The following is a 14,623-nucleotide window of genomic DNA, read 5'->3' on the forward strand; positions in this document are numbered from 1 at the left end:
CCATCAATGTGGGAATTGCTTTCCCTCTACATACACACTGGTTTCTCTTCTCTCAGCAGCTTCCTCCTTAATGTGATTCTTGCTTCTGATATATTTGTTCTGCTCTTTCTCAAGAAACCTTGTTTTGGGTCCATTGTTTCTTTATCATCTCTCATGTCTATTAATATAGCACATCTAATTTTTTTATTCTTTTGTCTTTTCCTGAGACTAATTAAATCTGTTATCTATTTCATTGAATCAGTGTTATGCAGCACAAATTTAACCCACTTGCATACTTGCCATACCTTACCTATTTATTTTTTATTATATTTTCATTGTAAACTTTATTCTCTTTTTATCATTCTATTCTGTTATCTGAACATTGATCTTATGTCTATATACCCCTATTTCTTTTTTTAATCTTTATTGCATTTGTCCATTACCATTTAGACCTCTTATATCCCGCCCCCCAGGAAACACCACACTGTTGCCCATGTCCATGAGTCCTTTACACTTATTGCTCAACCCCTCTACCCTCTAACCCCACCCCCAATAGATGCCATCTGTTCTCCATCTAGGAGTCCATCTCTGTTTTGCTTGTTAGTTCAGTTTGCTCATTAGATTCCACAAATGAGTGAAATCATATGGTATTTGTGTTTCTCGGACTGGCTTATTGCACTTAGCATAATGTTCTCCAGGTCCATCCATACTGTTGCAAAAGGTAAAATTTTCTTTTTTATGGCCGCATAGAATCCCATAGTTGTCTTATCCACTCATCTACTGATGGACACTTGGGCCTCTTCCATATCTAGGCAATTGTAAATAACACAGCAGTGAACAAAAGTATGCTTATGTTCTTTTAAATCAGTGTTTTGAGTTCCTTCAGATATATTCCCGGAAGTGGGATTGCTGGGTCAAAAATTAGATCCATTTTTAATTTTTTGAAGTACTCCATACTGCTTTCCACAGAGGCTGCACCAGTCTGCATTCCTACCAAAAGTGCAAAAGCTGTGAGAGGCAAGCAGATTTCAATCCTTTCTTCACATCCTGGCTAGCACTTGTTTGTTGATTTATTGATGACAGCCATTCTGACAGCTGTGAGGTGATATCTCATTGCGGTTATTTGAATTTCTCTGATGATTAGTGACTTTGAACATCATTTCTTATGTCTAGTGGCCATCTGTATGTCATCTTTGGAGAACTGTCTATTCAGGTCCTTTGCCATTTTTTAATTGGGTTGTTTGATTTTTTTTGGTGTTCAGTTTTGTAAGTACTTTATACATTTTGGATATTAACCCCTTGTTGGGACTGTCCTGCCTGGTTTCAGGGACTGTAGCCTCACTGACAGATGAGAGGGCTCCAAGGCTGGAAATAATCAAGGAGGCCTTGGGAAAACAGGCCACTAAGGAGACAAAACCTTTCCTCCCTCATATCACCCTGCTTGGCTTCGTCATGGCTGGTAGTCAAAAGCAGGTAAGATTCCTCAAGAGGAGGGACAATCTAAGACAGACATTGGCCCATATGGGCAGCAGGTCAAGGACTTGGGAAATGTGGAGAAAGGGCAAAAAGGCCCACACCCCTCTGTTCCACTTGGACAGGGCCAGAGTCCTCATTCTGTCTGAGAGAAGTCTCCTTATCTCCTGGTCGCTCTGCCCTGCCCGTCTGGCTCAGGCTTGAAACAATACTAAAGGCAGGTACAGCCCTAAACTGGATCCCGCAGTTCCTGAGGACAATCAGGCCTAGAAGTAAGTTCCTCTAAGCGTGCCTTTGTTCTTCCCTCAAAAGCTATGATAACTGGCTCATACTGGGAAGGAAATTTATATTATTCATAGACCCTGACCTGAGGCAGAGCTCTTGTGTTCCTCCAGTCGTTATCTATGCTCTCTATTTGGTTTCTGCAAACATAGCCTCTTGACATTGATTGATGAGCTTTGTTGTACACCCCTGCAAATATGGTTCCCAATAAAAGCCTTTGGACATGGGGGCTCAGGGCTTCTCCACTAGAGAGAAGAGCCCCTTCCCCTTTCCTGGCAAGCAGAGAAATTTTCTTCAATGACTCATTTTGTTTGCCCACATCTGTGACAACCCCGGGACAGGCTCTGCGGGATCAGAGCCCTTGCTCCCACCTCAGCTGGCCCTGGACTGTGACCCTCAGATCCAAGAGCCTGCACTCTTCGCAGCAACCCCTTATCAGATGTGTCAGCAAATATGTTCTCCCATTCTGTGGGTTGCTTTTTTATCTTGTTGATGATTTCCTTTGCTATGCAAAACTTTTTAGTTTGATGTAGTCCCATTTAGTCCTCTTATTAATATAGCACATCTAATTATTTTTTCTTTAGTTTCCCTTGCCTGGAGAGATATATCCAGTAAAAAATCTATGAGCAATATCTGAAAGTTTGCTGCCTGTTTTCTTCTAGGATTTTTATGGTTTCATGTCTAACATTTAAGTCTTTGATTCATTTTGAAGGTATTCTTGGGTGTGGTATAAGAATGTAGTTTAGTTTCATTTTTCTGCATGCATCTGTCCAATTTTCCCAGCATCATTTACTGAATAAACTATCTGTAGCCCACTGTAAGTGCTTGCTTCCTCTGTCAAATGTTAATTGACTGTATTCATATTCTGTGGCTGATGATTAAGACTTTTGGAGTTTTCTTCTGTATCATTTTAAATGTATATGTTTGTTTACATTCATGTTTTTATCTTTCCTTTATTGACTTTTCATGTGAAATACACTGAACTCAACAAACCTGTGTCTCACATTTAATTTGTCTCATTCACTAATATCATACAATGTTTAATATTGGCCCAACCTCAAAGTTTTTATAATGATTAGTTTCAAGGGATAACCCTACCCTGACACTCCATATGGTTTTGTATTTAACAGCTGCAATTGAGCTGGATGTCAGATTGATGCCCAAAACTTCCATTTAAACTTTTATTTCCCAGAGACTTACACCCAGAGACTTCCTCACACAAAAAGATAACGGCATCTCAGACTCCCACCACATTACTATTAAGCAATTAGAACTGATGGAGATCATGAAAAAGAAATTGCAATATGGTCTGCTGGAAGGTTTTTGTCTTTCTTTCCTCATTAGCACCTTTATTTTTCATGGAGACTTCATTTTCCGGGATAGGAATCACAGGTAAAATGACTCCTTCCCCCATTGCTTTACCCTGTCTCCTTTGGATGTTTTTGGAAAGACTCAGATCGAATTTTCTGATGTATGACCTAAGTCTTTGAGTAGAGATACTGAGTATTTCAAAAAATGACACACCTTTTCCATTTCTTTCTGTACGCTTTTGAGTTGTGAGCTTACTAAAGTATTAAACAAAACAAGATAATTATTCATTTATTTTCTATTGCTTTTATCTCTATTAATTCTGCTTAATATATATTGAAGCTACTGACTTTTTTTCACTTTTGTATTTTAGTTTCTGGTCTAATTTAGTGTTTTTGTGTGTATTTTTTCTTGGCATCTTCAGCTTTTTGCAGTATGGTGGAAAGTGCTTAACTTAATGTTTCTATCTATATTGCCTTCATAATGACCAGTTGTCTTAAATTTATAACCCAAAGAGTTTTAATATCTGTGGCATTTATTTTAATAAACATGGGAGAGTAAACCTCTAATATAAATCATCCAGAAAGGTACATGCCTCCATTGTAGTGAATTATATGAGTCAACCTGATTATTGCTAGTAGCCACTGTTCAAATTAAAGTCTTTGATGATTTTTAAGTGTGAACATGACTTATCCACAGTAAACTTTTAGAAATATTACAAGCAAAAGTCTGGTAGATTTTAGAATGGAAACAATATAGGTTGGAAATTCTGTAGGCCATATTAGATTAAGCAGAAGATGAGGACTTACACCAAGAAGTGGCTGTGAAAAGTAGAAAATACATTAGATATTAGTAGAATTGTGTGATTCTTTGAATATGGGAAATGAGCCCTGGCTGGTGTGGCTCAGTGGATTGAGTGCTGCCTGCGCACCCAAGGGTGGCTGGTTTGATTCCTGGCTGGACCACATGCTTGGGTTAAGGGATGGATGCCTAGCTGTGGGTGTGTGAGAGGCAACCACACATTGATGTTTCTCTCCCTCTCTTTCTCCTTCCTGTCCCCTCTATCTAAAAATAAATTAATAAAATCTTTTTTAAAATAAGAAAAAAAGAATATAGGAAATGAAAGACATGTCCATAATATGTAGAATTAAATTATAAAACCCTCTATAAATTACATATTTTATTATTTAACCTCTAATCATTATGCCTCATTTCAGACCGCTATAAAAAAGTATCATCCGAGGTGGCTTTAGACAACAGAAATTTATTTTTCAGAGTTCTAGAAGCTGAAGGTCTAAGTCAGGGTGCCACACTGGAGAATAGGGTTTTAATATTTTAATTGGGGGCAAGAAACAAATATTCAGTCCATAACACACTACTCTCCCAAGAACAGTATTTATGAATATAACTCCAAAACCATCTTTAGAAAGCTATGAAATTCATAAATTATATCAAGAGAAAGAAAAAATTATGGACTATGAAGAGTAGAGTTATGAATCCCTCTTGGTGATGACTCTATAAAGTAAACATGTCTGGAAGTTCAGAAAAAAAAAAAACCCACACTAAATTCTGGTAACAAATTTTTCAATTTTTCTTCAGAAACTAGAGGGTTATTTTGAGTTAATTGTTGGTTAAATGATTAGTTAACCATTGGTTAAAGAGCTGGTCAGTGATTTTGTTCCAAATCAGTTTATAATATAATTGTTTGGAATATTTTTAATTTAACAGTACTAGTTTTTTTTGTTATTTTTACTTTTAAAAGTGTTAATTTTTATTACTTAATAAATTGTTAGTTGATATTGCCAGATTTTTAACCATGGCTTAATTTCGATCATATCTAAAATAAGTTCCATGTTTGGCAAAGATGGGATGTGAATGAGATTTGGGGAAGGAAATGATGATTTTCTTAATTTTCAACTTTCCAGCTTAACAGTTTTTTGAATCTAGAGATATAGAACTTATACTTCCAAATTATTCAACAATAGCCACAGTCATGCTTAGTACAATATTGTTGGAATTTAAGGGGACGTGATGAGTAATACCATGTTTTTATACTATCTGGCGTGTTTTTCTTTTCTACCCCTCACTTTTGCATAGATAGGAGCTTCCATTAGAGCATCACCCCTGGCATCAGCAGGCCTCTTCCTGGACTCCCAACAGGGAATAAATAAATTACCTGATGGATGGGTTTGGTATGATGAACAGAGGCTTTATGTTCAAGCCCTTCTGATTCTCTTTGTAATCTGTCTTCTGCAAGGAATTTTGCAGTTCTGAGCACTAATTTTACAAGTTATAGTCACCAAACACTTATAGCCAATGATAGGGCATATAATTTTAATTTGAAGATATCTGCAAGCCCAAGACACAGTTTTCAAATATTTTTGTTACGATAAGGTGTTATTTTCACTTCCAACTGTTCTTTCTAGTCATCATGCAATTTCAAACCTGGGTGGGAAAAAAAGGAGGGAGAAATTATCTACTGAACCCTCAAAACTCTAATACATGTCATTTAATTTTAGAATGATTAATCAACCCTTTTTTCCAGTAGTCCCTTCTTCTATAAGAACACACAGCCACTCAGCATAGTCCGATTAGAAAATAATAAAAGGAAGATCCTGTGCTCTATTGGAAAAGGCAAATACCAAGGATTTCAAAAGGTGGGTCTGTCACTTTGTGGTGTTCCCACTCGGCACATAGTATTTATGTTCTCTGAGTATATCTCTAGTGATTTTATTTGTAAAATTATGGAGTTAAACCAGCTGACCTTAGGTTTTATAAAATTCTAAAGGTCTCTATAAATCTCAGTGTAGCCTTTCTTCAAATAAAAGTGAAGGAAAATCAAACCCCCACCACGAATAAAAGTGAATACTATATAATAAAAATTAAAAGACAAATCTGTATTTGTTCTTTATAATAACTATATAACCTACTAATATAAACTATATATATCTACCAATATATAATATATATTATATACATAATCTACCAATATACACTGACTTTTCAGAACTTTGTGATGACATCCATTATGATTTGAACATTAGTGAAGTGATGTATTTCTAACAACTAAAAGGTGTTTATTCCAGAGCCAAGTAAATGATCCTGAAAATAGCTTTACACCAATGGCTTCTAATTGAAATTTAGGACAGCAACCTAATTTCACCAGCTGTTCTTACTGGAATAGAAAGCTTGTGAAAAACACAAAGCTGTATACAGAGATTTACAAACATGTTGTAGGTGGTCAAGCAAGATCTTAAAACAACAAACTTTCTGAATCGAAGCCAGCATTTTTAAAATCAGTACACATCATTGCTCTCTAAGGAAGGAGAAATTGTTTATGACAGTATAATTTTATGTGCACAAAGATTTATATACATATTTAGAGGCACACTAAATATAACTTATAGTACAAAGCTGCATATTATATTTATTTTCCTATTGATACTGTTTATGATCCATGAACCAGATGCTATAATAACATCAAGCCAAGCAATAGTGTTTTTTTTTAAATGTACATTCAGATATTTTGCTACTTACTTGTATCTTTTCCAAACATAAAAAAATGTAACTATGTTTGAATACTTAGTTAAGGACTTCACTTAATATTTTTTTAATATACCAGAATTTGTTTTTGTATGGCCAGAATACTTTCAGCAAGAAAGAGGCAGGACATAAAAGAAAACAATATAATAAAAATAAGTTTAAACTATCTGAAAGCTGTAACTATAAGATTCATAAATCATAGTCAATAACTTTACTAGGAAGCTTTGTGGTAAAAATGGGTCCTCAACATATCTTAATGTTTCCATAATAACCTCATCTTCATTTATCTGTATGCCCCATTTCACACCTTTCTTATTTTCATTGGATCTTCAAATATATTTTCTCCTTTGCCCTCCCTTCAGGAAACCAACTATCTTATTGTTTGTTTAGGAAATAAAGTATGACAATTGGAAAACTCATATTTCCCCATCATTAAATACCCAACATTTCTATGTTACCTTCTAACTCCTTCCTGGTAAGTCAAGGGAAGGGTCTGTCCTGACAAAGCCTTGTATTTCTGGTGCTTGAAGTTAGATTTCTCCTACCTTGTCATGTAGTAACACCTTCTCATAAATTTTAACATCCCCTTTTTACTGTATCATTTGTATCAACAAATAACATGTTCTGGACATTCTAAATTGCCTGGAAAACTCACCTTCCTATAGCTTCTCTCCTGTCTTGGGTTCCCCTCACACAGAAATTGGAAGAGTTACGAGATACGCAGACTGCATCGTTTACCTTTCACTCTAAGTCACCTCCAGTCATATCCACTCATATATGGTGACGACAATCAAAAGTGTGACAGGGAGTGACGCGTTGTGGGGAGCACCGCGGTGGAGCGTGGGGCTCCTGGATCGGAGGGTTACTGTCCACAGCCAGCTGAGGAGGGAGCGGGGCTCTGAATCCCGCAGAGCCCGTTCTGGGGTTGTCACGGATCGGGGGAATAAACACAAGTCCTTGCAAACACTTCTCTGTTGGCCAGGGGAGGGGACCTGGTTCTTCCCTCTAGAGGAGAGAGGGCCCCGCGTCCAAAGGCTTCTACTGAGAACCACATGCACAGGGGTGTGGATGCAAAGCTCATCAATCAATGTCAAGAGGCTTTGTTTACAGAAACCAAATAGAGAGCATAGATAACGACTGGAGGAACACAAAAGCTCTGCCTCAGGTCAGGGTCTATGAATAATGTAAATCTCCTTCCCAGTAGGAGCCAGTTATCATAGCTTTTGAGGGAAGAACAAAGGCACGCTTAGAGGAACTTACTTCTAGGCCTGATTGTCTTCCGAACCAGAACCACCGGATCCAGTTTAGGGCTGCACCTGCCTTTCCTATTGTTCCAAGCCTGAGCCAGACGGGCCGGGCAGAGCCACCCAGAGATAAGGAGCCTTCTCTCAGACAGAATGAGGACCCTGGCCCGGTCCAAGCCGAGCCCAGCCGAGGGGTGCGGACCTTTTTGCCCTTTCTCCATGTCCCCCAAAGTCCTCGTCCCACTGTCCATATGGGCCGATGTCTGTCTTAGGTCGTTTTCTCCACATGAGAAAAACTTACCCGTTGTGGATCATTGACCAGGACGGAGGCAGGGGTTGCGCCCCTGCCAGGGGGACAGGTTTTGTCTCCTCAGTGGCCTGTTTCCCCAAGGCCTCCTTGATTATTTCCGTCCTTGGGGCTGTCTCACCTGTAGGTGGAGTTACAGTCCCTGAAACCAGGAAGGGCGTTTCCCAACACAAAACCACTTCTTTCTAAAATAAATAGTAATTTCCATGTTGCCAGCCCTAGTGGCCATATTTCAATATTTATATTTTAAACCTCTATTTCAGCTTTATTGTAATTGGTCTTCTTTTGGCTTTTGACACTCAACAATACCCATCCCCCATACACTACTCACATTACTTCTCATCAGTGTGTTTTGCTGAATCCTGCTGTTGCCCAACTTCTATATTTTGATTTATCTCAAGAAAATTTTCTGGGCCTACTTTTTTCTTATCTCTATAACCTACATCTAGGAAATTCCATCTTTTTTCTTGTGTCCAGTGGTGTCCGTAATATAATATATTAATTATTTTCAATTAAGATAACCTTCTTTCTAAACTCCAAACCTGTAAGGGGAAAATATGTATATCATATATATTCGCTATTAAACACACATGATTTTCCTACATACTTAATGCTCCTTCAAACTCATTTCAGCAAGTGGCTCCACCATACATAACTCAAGAGAATGCAATGGGAATATTTCTGAACATCTCTAATTATTCTCATATTAAAGCCAAATGCTTTTACATGAAACATGATATCCTGCATGTTATATCCTCTCCCTAATTCAGGCCCTTAAAACCCTACTTCCCTGAAACCTCTGCTTTTGCAGAGAAGGCATAGACAAGGCAATAAATGATCTACTGCCACCAAACAGCACAGACACATCAGTGGTGCCACATCTCACCATGGCAGCAAATGCCACGTTCCACCTCGCAAAGCTGTCACCAGTTACTCCAACACCCTCCTCATGGTAGTGACAAGAAGGCCAAGTTAGGGTCGGGATACTTATCTCCATAGCTGCTGACAAGCCCTGCTTTTCCACAGTGTCAGTATAAACTGGAAGGGTAGCCTGGACTTTTACACCCACTCACAATAATGAGGGTTCTCTGTAGCTCTCCTTTTCCCATCTATCTAGGTTTGAGTGAGAGGAAACCTAGTGGACACAGAAGAATTTTACTGTTGAACAATAAGGAAAACCCCACCATGGCGCCAGTGAACACCTTGTGGGGACAACCAGAATGCCTATTGCCACATGCTTTCCTAGAGGGGAACTTAGAATCCTGCCTCCACCTGGCAGTAATGAGGCAGCAAACTTTTCCTTTCCTCTGAAGGAACAGCTGCGGAGAAAACCAGCTAAAACTAAAGCTTTAAATAAGATCCAGTGTCCCATGGCAAACATGAAAATGTCCAGCTTTCAGTAAGTTATTTGATCTCCAAGTACCAAGAAGATCGCAAAGCAAATGAAAATATAAAAAAGGACCATAGTATGTGCAAAACCTGAGATGACAGAGATGATAGAAAGTGAAAACAGTCATGATAAAAATGCTTTAATGAGCAATTATGTACTTATTTGAAACAGCAAAAATTAGGAAGTATCAGCAAAGAAATAAAGGATAAAGAACAAACAAAAAGTTTCAAACTGAAAAATATAATCATCAAAAATAGTAAAAAAATTAAAAACCTCCTTGAATGGAACAAATATGAACTGAGAAGGCACAGAGAAAACAGTTGGGGAAATAGAACAAAAGAAAGTATGCAATATGAATAACTACATGAAAAGAAATAAAAAAAAAAAAAGGAATAGAAGCTCTGGAAACTATGAAAATATAACAAAAGACCTAACATTTATGTTATTAGAAACCATGAAAAGGAAGAGAAAATGAGCAAGTTTAAAAAGTACTTGAAGAATTTATGGCTGAAAATTTCCCAAACTTAGAAATGAGATAACATATGTATTCAAGAAATGAAGAGAATCACAAGCATGAAAACCAAATAAATTATACCAAGGCATATTTTAGTCAAACTTTTGAAATCTAAAGACAAAAAAAAACTCTGGAAAGCAGCTGGTACAAAATGACATATAGAAAGGAAAAAAATGACATATATATAAAAGAAAAACAATTTAAATGACAGCAGATTCCTCATTAGAAATCAAGAAAGCCAGATGGAATAAGAACAAAGCTTTTTTAAGGGCTGAAGAATAAGAACTGTTCACCCAGAATCTTATACTCAGCAAAAATGTACTCCAGAAATGAAGAGAAAAATCATTATATCTGCAGATGAAGAATTTGTCATCAGCAGATCTACCCTAAAAGAGTGACTTAAGAAAGAAGTTCTCTAAAAAAGAAAGAAAATCATTGGGGGTTTTTTCGGGTACATTGGAATGTCAGAACATAAAAAGGAACACGGTAAGCAAAAATGTGGGTAAGTACAATAAGGTTTCCTTCCCTTGAGGTTCTAAATCATGTTTGACATTTGAAGTAAAATTTTAACACTGTGTGATGTGGTTCTAAATATACATATATAGGAAAAATTTAAGACAACTATATTCTAAAATGGGGGAGGGTATGGAAAAGATGTAAAGTATAATAATGTTTCTGTACATTCAGCTTATGATGACACCAGTAGGTAAGTTGTATGACACTGTAAGTAAGGAGAGTGAAATGTTAAATATGTTTGGGCAACCCACAGGAAGGCAAGAAAATGAAAATGGAAAAAAATGCATAGGAAGAACAAACAATAAACAGAAAAATAAAATAGGAGACTTCAGTCTTAATAGATTGTTAAATGCTTTGGTGTATACAAAACAATTAAAAGATAGAAATTGGCAGAGGAAATTAAGAATCATGATGCAACTCTATGATGTCTGCAAGTAACTCACTTCAAAGTAGTGTTATGAGCAGTTTGAAAGTAAAAGCATGAAAAAACCATAAAAATTTTTAAGTAAATTAGAAGTTGTTCTATTAGAACAGGTGAAGTAGACTTCAGAGCAATAAAATGACCAAAGAGAAAAAGAAATGTTTTCTATTGATAAAAGAGCCAAATCACTTAGAAGACATAGCAATATACAACAAAAAAATCTAAAGCCAAAATTTTCTCAATCAATTCATTAACTGTTTAAGAAATTTTATGTAAGTCTAAGACTCATGCATTGTATAAAATATTAACTCAAAGTGGATCATTAACTTAAATACAAAATATAAATTATAAAAGTTTTAAAACTAATATAGGAGAAAATCTAGAAGTAGGTAAGATTTCAGACTTGATACAAAAAACACTACCCATAAAAAGAAAAATTGATAAGTTGGGCTGGATCAAAATTTAAAATTTTGCTCTCTGAAAGATGCTATTAGAAGGTGAAAAGACAAGCTACAGAGTGGGAGAAAGTATTTTCAAACCACATATCCTGCAACACATGAGGTCTATCCAGAAAAAAGCCCAGCCATTGTTAATATAATGGTAGCAGTTTGCCCACATCCATGTACCCTGGCAGCCAAGGTGAGTGGACTGGAACGCAACTGTGTGAACAATGACAACTTCACTGTACTAGTCAGTGGGGATGGTAGACGCCATTGAGTGAGAATGTGTGTTGTGTGCCATGGTGCATTCAAATGACTGGAAGAGCAAAGCAACGAAGCTGCATCAAATTTTGCATTAAGTGTGCACATTCTTCTGTGGACACTATTTGGGTGATTCAAAAAACTTCAGCTATGGGCAACTAGTGATTGGCACATTCATCAGGACAATGAGCTCGCCCATGCATCACATCTCATGCAGAGTTTTTTTTGGCAAAACACCAAATCACACAAGTGACTCAGCGCCACTACAGTCCTGACTTGGCACCCTGCAACTTCTGGCTTTTTGCAAAACTAAAATAACCTTTGAGAGGGAAGAAATTTCAGACCATCAGTGAGATTCAGGAAAATGCAATGGGGCAGCTGATGGCAATTAGGAGAACTGTATGAGGTCCCAAGATACATTACTTTGAAGGGGACTGAAGCACAATTGTCCTATGTACAATGTTTCTTATATCTTGTATCTTCTTCAATAAATGTCTTTATTTTTCGTATTACATGGCTGGATACCTTCTGTATGTAAAATATATAAAGAACCCTCAAAACCTAACATAAAAAACAATTCAATTGGGAAATGAGAGCAAAAGACAGGCATTTTACTGAATAGGATAAACAGATGGCAAATCAGCATGAGAAAAATGTTTTATATCATTAGCCATTTGGGAAATGCACACTAGGACCACCATGATGAAGCACTATGTATCTACCTGTATGGCAAAACTAAGGAAATCCTGACAACTCTAATTGCTTCTGAGGATTTGAAAAAAAAATGGATCATTCGTATCATGCTGTAGGTAATGTAAAATGGTATAGTCCCTTCCCCCCCAAAATTTATAAGATTTGTTTGTTTGCTTGTTTGTTAAGCTAAACATGGACTAAATATGTATAGCACAGCATCTGCACTCCTAGGCATTTATCCCAGAGAAATGAAGACTTACATTCAAACAAAAACCTGCTCACAAAGGTTCATAGCAGTTTTACAGTAACAGCATACCTTGAAAGTAACTCAGATATACTTGAACGAGTGAATCACTAGATTAAACTGATATAGCTATAGCGTGGAGTACTGCTTAAGAATGAAAAGAAATGACCCTTTGATACTTCCAACAACCAGGAAAAATTTCCAAAGAATTTTGCTAAGCGAAAAAAAAGCCAGTTCCCTAAAGATTACAGAATCTTTAATAACACTTACATTATCCTCTTGATATGACAAATTACAGAAATACAAAACCAGTTGTAAGAAATGAAGTAGGAAGAGTGTGGGAAGAGAAACAGCTGTGTCTATAAAAGGGCAAAAACATTATAATGATTCTGTGTCTTCACTCTGTTAAAATCACTATTCTGATTTTGATATTGAATTATAGTTTATTAAGATATTACCATTATGAGGATTTGGGTAAAGTGTACACAGGATCTCTCTGTATTATTTCTTATACTGCTTTACCAGTTTATTTTTTAAAAGTTGAAAGAATGAAGGAATACAGAGGAAAAATTGTTACATCTGCCTGAAAAACATTGACTTTGAGCTTTGTATTTAAAAATATTGTTATATTTCACATTCTATTGTTCATATTTCCTGGAAACATAATGTATATATTACATTTATGACACCTCGTGACTTGAACTAGCCACACTTCAAGTGCTCAGTAGACAAAGGTGGCCAATAGTTACTGTATTGCAGTGTATAGAAATAAATGGATTATGAATATTTATTGGAGGAATTGATGGAGTGGGAAGGTGAGTGAAAAAATATAAAAGGGAGAAAGAAAATATTTATGTAGTGGGAGAGATAATAACTTAATACTGCCTATCTGATAACATTGATCAATAGAAAGTATATGGTCTATCTGATAAGAAGTTAATATCCAAAATACATAAGGAATTTATTTACAACTTAATAGCAAAAAAATATAATAATTTGATTTTAAAAAATAACAGAGGAACCAAATAGACACTTTTCCAAGGAAGACATTCAAGTGACCAATATATACTTGAAAAGATGCTCAATATCACTAGTCACCAGGGAAATGAAAATCAAAACCACAGTGAAATATCGCTTCATACGTTAGAATGTGGAGAAAAGGGAACTCCTGTGCACTGTTTATGGGAATGCAGAGTGATGGAGCCACTATGGAAAACAGTTTGGAGGTCCCTTAAAAAAATTAAAAATGAAATTACCACATGATTCAGCAATCACAATTTCTGGGTCCATACCCAAAGGAAATTAAATCAGGAGACCTCCACTCCCATATCCTCTGCAGTATGATTCATAATAGCCAAGATATGGAAGCCACTTAAATGCCCGTCTATAGATGAATGGACAAAGAAAATGAAATATTATTGATCCACTACAAATAAAGAAATCCTTACACTTGAACAACATAGATGTATCTTGAGGGTAGAACACTAAATAAATTAAATCAGAAAGAGAAAGATAAATACTTTATTATCTTATATGTAAAATAGTGAAAACAAACAAATAAAATTTTTTTTAAAAAAAGCCAAACTCATAGAAATGGAGAGTAAAGTGGTAGCTTCCAAGAGCTGGGAAATGGGAAAAATGGGGAAAGTGGCAATCAAAGAATAAACTTCTAGCTATAAGATGAATAAATTCTGAGGATATAATGTACAGAATGGTGTTTATTGTTAAAAAATATTGTAGTACAAATTTGAAATGCTTAGAGAGTAGATCTTAAATGTTCTCAGCACAAAATATAAATGGTCGTCGTGCAACACATTGGAGTGTTAACTAATGCTGTACTGGTGATCATTTTGCAATATATGTGGATCAAATCAACTTATTTTACACTTTAAATTTACACAATGTTACATGTCAGTTATATTGTAATAAAGCTCGAGGTGGGAATATATAGGCTTTCAGGGACAAAATGTCTTGGTATTAATCTATTAATTGTGTGTAGATGGATACT

At 36.2% G+C, this 14,623-nt stretch overlaps 1 long non-coding RNA gene across 1 annotated transcript in view; it reads right to left on the minus strand.

The window, feature by feature from the left end:
- Positions 1 to 5,268: 5,268 nt before the first annotated feature.
- The window catches only part of LOC129081116 (uncharacterized), a 30,055-nt gene continuing 20,700 nt past the window's right edge, over positions 5,269 to 14,623 (minus strand). The window contains exon 4 of the long non-coding RNA XR_008530258.1: positions 5,269 to 5,487. This is a non-coding gene — a long non-coding RNA (uncharacterized LOC129081116). The remainder of the gene's footprint in view (positions 5,488 to 14,623) is intronic.

This window comes from Pteronotus mesoamericanus, unplaced genomic scaffold (assembly GCF_021234165.1).
Source record: "Pteronotus mesoamericanus isolate MK-2021 breed Mesoamerican mustached bat unplaced genomic scaffold, CSHL_Meso_final contig_94, whole genome shotgun sequence".
Taxonomy (NCBI): domain Eukaryota; kingdom Metazoa; phylum Chordata; class Mammalia; order Chiroptera; family Mormoopidae; genus Pteronotus; species Pteronotus mesoamericanus.